This window comes from Bos taurus, chromosome 11, assembly GCF_002263795.3.
Source record: "Bos taurus isolate L1 Dominette 01449 registration number 42190680 breed Hereford chromosome 11, ARS-UCD2.0, whole genome shotgun sequence".
Classification (NCBI taxonomy): Eukaryota; Metazoa; Chordata; class Mammalia; order Artiodactyla; family Bovidae; genus Bos; species Bos taurus.
Window position 1 is genome coordinate 69,168,814 of NC_037338.1, and position 7,606 is coordinate 69,176,419.

Sequence of the window (7,606 nt, forward strand, 5' to 3'; positions counted from 1 at the left end):
TGCCAGGTGGCAGCATGGGGCCGTATATGGAGCCCTCTTTCTCACTCACAGAATGGGAGTGCTGGCAAGGCCCCTTGGTTGACAATAACCACAGATTGTTTATGGAGCTCTTACCATGCTGGGCGCATGTCACAAACCCTTCCTTTAACCCGGGTAGGTTCATATCGGGGGGAGGTTCAGTTACCTGCCTTGGACAGGGGAGGGATGATGGACTCTGGCAGGCAGGATCCATAAGGGTGCAGAGCCTAGAATCAAATAATCCCCTGCTGGCAGCTGGGGCACTTGCCCACTGTGGTTGGTGGCCTCCTGGTGGGTTGCAGGAGCCCCACATGGTGGATGAGGACAGTGGGGCCCCAGGAGGGAGGGAGTGACCCAAAGCCAGAGGCCTGACCCCAGGCAGGCACCCTTTCCTGCAGCGCCCAGTCTCCAGGGAGGGTCCCATTGGCCAGGGCCCCCACTGCCCTAGGACTCAGCCTGGGCTCTCTGAGGGGGAGCTGGGAACCCCAAGAAAGCAAGCACCCGACGTCCTGCTGTCGGCTTCTGCTCATCCAACAGGACCTCTTCTGATCCCCAAGTAATCTTCGCCTCCAAGAGCCACAGTGATTTGTGGATAACTTCCTCCAAATCTCCCTTGGCTAATCCTCCCTAGACTGAACCCTTTAGTGATTGCATTTGGGCTGGTGGCCTCTAATCCCTTGGGCATCAAATATTCCTGGGAAGGCACACGGGCAGCCATGTGTCCTACTGGGGCCCAGCAGCCAGCGGATCTGAGCTGGGCACACCTGGGACCGCCAGCTTGTCCCTGAGTCAGCCTCTGTTTCTCCCTCCTTCAAGTCTCACTGGGCAGGAGGTCAGGGAAAAGTCCGGGCCTGTGTGCAGCAGTACCTGGACAGGGCAGCTGGCTGGCAGCCAAGGAGCTGGGTCCCTGGTCTCCACACCGAGTGATTCTCAGAAGGATGTTCTTGTCTGAAGTCAGGGCCTCAGTTTCTTCCTCTCATAAATGGGGGTAAAATTAGTCTTGCCTCATAAGGATGAGGATTTATGAAGGTAACATATTTAATGACCTTAAGGCAGAGCCTGGAAACTAACATGCCATCATAGCTGGCTAGCTGTGGTTAACCTACAGTGTCTCCCTGCCACCCCCACCCCTCAGTGACAGCCATGGCTCTCCCCTGTCTCCCACCTCTAGAGATGTGGACCCTAGAACACCAGCTCCTCACACAGGTTTAGCAGTGCAGTGGTGGGAGAGCCACTGTGGGCTGTCTGGGGTCTGGGGGCTCCGGGAATGGCCCCAGTTTTGGTGCTGGGGGAGACCAAGGACCTGCAGCTCTGAGAAGGTGCACCCACCGCAGGAGAGTTGCCCGGTGCAGCCACGGCCAGGCTCGGGGACTCAAGCTCTTGCGGCATGAAGGAGCCCAGGGCCAGGGAGGCTGGCAGGCTTCAGTGGGGCAGCTGGGCATTCCTGACAGGGGTGGTCCAGCCCACTGGACAGACAGGATGGTCCCAGACACTGCACAGGCAGAGGGATGCTTCAGGGGCAGCTCCACGAACTGGATAAATTAATCTTTTTTTTTTTAGATTTTTTTAAAAAATGTGATCAATTTTTCTAAACTCTTTATTCAATTTGTTATGACATTGTTTCTGATTTGGTTTTGGTTTTTTTTTGGCCACAAAGCATGTGAGCTTAGCTCTCCAACTAGAGGTGGAACCTGCACCCCCTCCTCATTGGAAGCCAAAGTCTTAATCACTGGACTTCCAGGGAAGTCCCTAAATAACTGAGTCTTTGAGATGCAGTTGCAGTACTTCCTCACCAGCAAGTCAGCAGGTGGCCCTGCCCCTAAGAAGGAGATAAGATTGGCTCAGACTCTCTGTGGGGGTTTAGCTCCGTCTGGGAGACGTTAGCTCTGTCCTGACCCCCATCTCTGCACTTGCCACCACCACTCTGGGCTCACAGTTATGTCCTTGTCTCTCCCAGGTGTAGGCCTCATCACATAATCCTGTTTCCCTTCCCTCTGTCCATACTCTACTGAAAAACTAAAATAAAAACTAAGCTGTCTCACACTCTTCAGGATAGAGAGTTCTAGACCTTGCCTGGGGTCCTGCCTGCTTAAGCCAAAGCATAGAAGCTTGCCCTTGGCCAGCCAGGAGCCACCTCCTGCCAGGGAGACCCCTGCCCACCCTAGCCCAGCTACTTTCAATGTTAGCTTCCTCCGTGGCCCAGAGGCGGAGCCCCGCATCCTGACAGCCCATGTGTTACATACGTGTTCCTAGGAGTGTGTCTTATTGACAGTGTCTGAAATCTCACTACTCTCTCAGCCTAGAAGTCCTCACCTCTGTTCACTTGAGTTCCTCCAAGGAGCCTGGCACATAAGGAGGCAAGGAATACAATGACTGCGACTGCGTGTTTTGCAACCCCATGGACTATAGCCTGCCAGGCTCCTCTGTCCATGGGATTTCCCAGGCAAGAATACTGGAGTGAGTTGCCGTTTCCTGCTCCAGGGGATCTTCTCAACCCAGGGGATCTTCTCAAACTGGCAACTCCTGCCTTATCTCCTGCACTGCAGGTAGATCCTTTACCACTGAGCCACCGGGAAAGCCCCATAATGTACACTACCATTTGTGTAAACATGAGTGGAAAAAGAATAAAAGTATTTTCTTATAATTGCGTATAATATTTCTAATAAGATAACAAGAAACTTGTCTCACTGGCTTTCTGTAGACAGAGCAAGGTAGTAGGGAAATAGAAATGGGAGGCAGATTTGTTTATTGTACAGTCTTTTGAATTTTGAACCATGTGAAATATATCCTAGCCGAAACTTAAAATTGTTTTAATTGAAGTATACTTGGTTTACAGCATTGTGCTAATTTCTGCTGCACAGCAAAGTGACTCACTTGTACATGTATATACATTCTCTCTTCCTATATTCTTTCCCATTATGGCTTATCATAGGATACTGAATATAGTTTCCTGTGCTGTACAGTAGGATCTTGGTGCTTATCCATTCTACATATAAGAGCTTGCATCTGCTAACCTCAACCTCCCCCTCCATCCCTCCCCCAGCTCCTTCCCCCTTGGTAACCGTAAGTCTGTTCTCTGCATCCGTGAGTCTGTTTCTGGTTCCTAGATAGGATCCTTTGTGTCATGTTTTAAATTCCACATATAAGTGATATCATATGGTATTTGTCTTTCTCTTTCTGACTTACTTCACTTAGTATGATAACCTCGAGTTGCATCCATGTTGCTGCAAATGGCATTATTTTATTCTTTTTATTGCTGAGTAGTAATCCATTGTGTATAAATACTATATCTTCTTCATCCATTCATCTGTGAGGGGACATTTATGTGTTTCCATGTCTTGGCTATTGTAAATATTGCTGCTATGAACATAGGGGTGCATGTATCTTTTTGGATTAGTTTTGTCTGGATATATTCCCAGGAGTGGGATGCTGGATCACATGGTAATTCTATTTTTAGTTTTCTAAGGAAACTCCCTACTGTTCCCCATAGTGGTTGTACCAATTTACACTCCCACCAACAGTGTAGGAGGGTTCCCTTTTCTCCACACCCCCTCTGACATTTGTTATTTGTAGAGTTTTTAACGATGGCCATTCTGACTGGTGTGTGGTGGTACCTCTCTGTAGCAAAACTTACATTTAAAAATACACATAAGAAAAAGAACAAAAAGAAACCAGTTGCAGGAGGCAGAAACAAAGACATATTAGTCTCTTACTTTAGCTATGCATAGAGTGATTTGTACTCTCAAAGATTCCAAAGTGAAAATAAAAGTTCTATTTTTAAAGATTTTCTAACATTGCTCAATAAAGTAAGCATCTGGACTTTTAAATGCAAAAGATCAGTCAGATTTCTGGCTCCCACTTAGAGTGCAGAGCTCTGCAAAGCGCATTGCTCTCACCCTTACCCCCCAAAAGTGCCAAATAATTTACAAAATGACACCTTTTCATGAACTCATCAGAGAACTGTGATGGAAGGCAATAAACTAAGCTGAAATCTAAGGAAAAGCAGGCACCACCAAGGAGAGACGGGACACAGGTCCTTGATTACCTGTTATGGAATTGTACACCATATAAGCTGGAAGGAAGAATCCAACCAAACTTTTGAATGAGATGTTAAAAGCCACGTGTGGGGCCTGTGTGGATGTATAGCCCCCTTGAGAGCTGCAGACTTCAGGGAAATCCACACCCGCTTACAGGCCCTTCTCGTGGGACACACTTGATGCTCACAAGAAAGATGGGGTGAGGGTGAGCAACCTGGGCAGACCTATCTCTTGATTCAGGTCTGGGTAAAGGGAACAGTGCTTTCAGAGAAGCACAGAGTTCCGTGCAGATCCTTCTCCCTATATCCTTTATGGAAAAATACATATATAACCACTGGGGAAAGGAGAGTGCCTTAGGGCACAGGATCCATGGCAGCTGGGAGAAGAGTAAATTGCTCAATCCTGGGGGAGAGGGGTAAAACTACACTCAGACCAGAAGTCCCCTGCCGATGGGGGAGGGACAGAATCGATGAACTGTCCCCCCTCCCAGGCACAGCACCTGCCCAAGCTGAGACCAAAGGAGAACAGCAGAGGCTGCCCCCGACCCCCACCCCGTCTCAACAAATATTGAGTAACAACAGCAATACATTACTGGGGGAGAATCAAGAGGGTGAAGAGAAATTTTCCCTAAGAGATAGGTGCAAAGGGAAGCCCTAAAGGGAGGACTTAACAATTCACCTCATGTTGATCTGTCTGTTTAGTGCCATTCCAATAAAACTCTAGGCAAAAGTTGTTCATAGAAATTGACACACTAAAGCCAACATTTATATGCAAAGGCAAAGGAACTTGAAGAGCCAAACCAATTTCAAAGAAGAAGAGCAAAATTGGAGGAATCACATTATCTGACTTGAAGACTTACTAGACTTTCTATAAAGCTACAGTCATCAGGGTAGTATGGTTTTGGAGGGAAATGTATACAAATAGATATTAATAATACTACTGTATAATAATATATTTATATTAATGTATATAAGTATATATGTGTAAAATATATGCAAATAAATATATGATATATATTTTGTATATATGTTTACTTCTGTAGAAATGTATTTTATGTAATGTATATTTATATATTAAAATATATTTTATATGTATTTTATATATATATATATCCATCAATGGTACAGAAGAAATAACCCAAAAATAGATCCACATATTTAGTCAACTGGTTTTTTGCAAAAGTACAAAGACAATTCACTGGAGAAAGGATGTTCTTTTTAATAAATGATGAGAAAAGAATTAAATATCCAAAACACACAAAAAATTAAGAAACAAACTTTAAGCCATATGTCCCACCCTATACGAAAATTACCTCAAAGTGAATCTGTGCATGTGCTCAGTCGTGCTGGACTCTTGGTGACCCCAAGGACTGCAGCCCACCAGGCTCCTGTGTCCATGGAATTTCCCAGGCGAGAATACTGGGATGGGTTGCCATTTCCTCCTCCAGGGGATCTTCCTGACCCAGGGATCGAACCCACATCTCTTGTCTCCTGTATTGGCAGGTGGATTCTTTACCCCTGCACACCTGGGAAGTCCTCAAAGTGGATCTAAATGTGCGTAAATGTCGTACCTAAGATTGTAAAACTGCTGGAAGGAACGTAGAAGGAAAACTCTGTGACTTCAGCCACCTGGACCTTACGCCTGGAAGCTGTGCAAGACACAGCTGCAGAGGCCTGAGTTGTGTTTCCCCGTTTCCTACTTCCCTGGTTTTCCTGGCGACATTTACTTCCTACAGATGTTTGCAGGTTGTTGGTTATTTCCAAGTAAATGCAGAACTGAAGGTGGGTGTTCATCCTTGGAACAGTTCGTCTCGCTGTTTCTCTAACTTGCCCTGCCATCCTGAACCTGGCTTCAGCTTTCTCACCGCCCACTCAGCTTTGGGTCAGCTGTGAGCCTGGTTTGCCAACTCCACTGAAGCCAGAGAGCAAACTGTTCACTCCAGCCCCTCACCCTGGCAGGTGCCCCTTGGGCCTTTTCTCCTGCCCTCGGTCAATTTTCTTCCTACTCAGTATGTGCTAGTGAAGTTGGAAGAGAAAAAAAATAAACGCCCAAACCCACAATTTCTTCACTGTGGGTTTGGTCATTTATTCAGTTTTGTTTATTCCTTCTGTCTGTCTGCCTATTTATCCATCATGTTAACTAGGCCTGAGTTAACCACAGAGTCTCAGAATTGTAGTTGTTGAACCAAGGGTCTGCCTTTCTGTGTGTGTGTGCACGTGTGTGGATGTTTGTGTGTATGTGCATGGGTGTGTTTATACAGAAGAAGTGTGGAAGTGAATAGGAATGAAAAACTCTTTTTCTTCCCCTGGAGGGAAAGAGCCAGAAATTACATCCGTTCAAAAATATCCTGCCTCTCTCACAGATAAATATAGCGACATGGGTGGATGTGTCACCGAATAAAACTCTCAAAACAAATCCGGGAAGAATCACTTGAAGAGGCTGCCACTGCTGGCTCTGTCCTGCAGTTCCTCTGTCCCCCATCTCCTGACCCCACGCTCCCCACAGCAATCAGGAGGGAGAGCGAGGAGGGAGGTCTGTGCCTGGTTTCCCCCAGCATTCTGGCCAAGGGGAGGGGTAGCAGGAGCAATGATGCTCCTTCAGGGGTTTCTGGTCAGAGGGGCTCAGTCGCCAGATGTCTCCTCACCACCACAGGGAAGAGTTTGAGAGACCACTTCTCTCCATGACAAAAGAGCAGGGCAGCCCCACAGAGACGTTATTTACCAAGTGCGGTGGCTGGAACGAAGGATCCATGAGTTGGACTCAAGGGCACCATTAAAACCATTTGGCCACCAGCATGGCAGAGACACCTACAGCCAGAATGGACATTGCCAGAGGGAAGGCGCAGTCATCCTAGCACTGCACGCCAGCTGAGACTCAGCCCCCCTCAGAGGCACATGCAGCCAGTCCTTCCAGCAGCCCTATGAAGGGGGCATCATCATCCCATTTTTCAGATGGGGAGACTGAGGACAGGAGTGATTCAGTGATTGATCCAGGGTCCTGTGGCAGGTCATGGCAGAGCTGGGCACCGTCTCTTCTGAGAGTGTCAGGGAGGCCACCCTGCCACCATGTACAGAAGGGTAGAAGCTGTAGTGGCCCCCAGTCCAGCCTGGCCCATCAGCAGAAGCCTCCGCAGCTGGGTCACTGAAGGGGCTGCACCAGCATCCCAAGCCCTGCAGGAACAGAGTTGTCGTGGGTCTTCGAGGGGGAAGGGTAGAGCCATTTTGCAGTTGTGAGCTTCTTGCTACCTAACACTCACCTCACCTCCTGTCTCAGCCTGGACTCCTCAGTGTCCAGAGCCTCAAGTATCTGTCGGTCCACCTCTGCCTTAGGCCTGGGACACCTCTCTTACCTGGCCAAGAAACAGCACCTTAGGCCAGCTCTGAGCTCCAATAAATAAGTTTCTTGACATCTTTTGGACCTGTGGAGTCAGACCAACCTGGATTCAAATGCTGCCTCTGCCACTCCCCAGCTCTGTAGCCTCGGGAAAAGCAATGCCGTATTTATTAGTTTCTTATTGCTGCCGAAACAAAAGTCCACAAACTTAGTGCCTT

General features: G+C 47.8%; 1 protein-coding gene across 1 annotated transcript in view; it reads left to right on the forward strand.

Moving 5' to 3' along the window:
• CAPN13 (calpain 13) overlaps positions 1-5,835 on the forward strand; it is a 106,844-nt gene extending 101,009 nt beyond the window's left edge. Inside the window, exon 23 of the mRNA XM_059891292.1 lies at positions 5,558-5,835. The gene's annotated coding sequence lies outside the window, so the exon portion shown is untranslated. The remainder of the gene's footprint in view (positions 1-5,557) is intronic.
• The last annotated feature ends 1,771 nt before the right edge of the window (positions 5,836-7,606 follow it).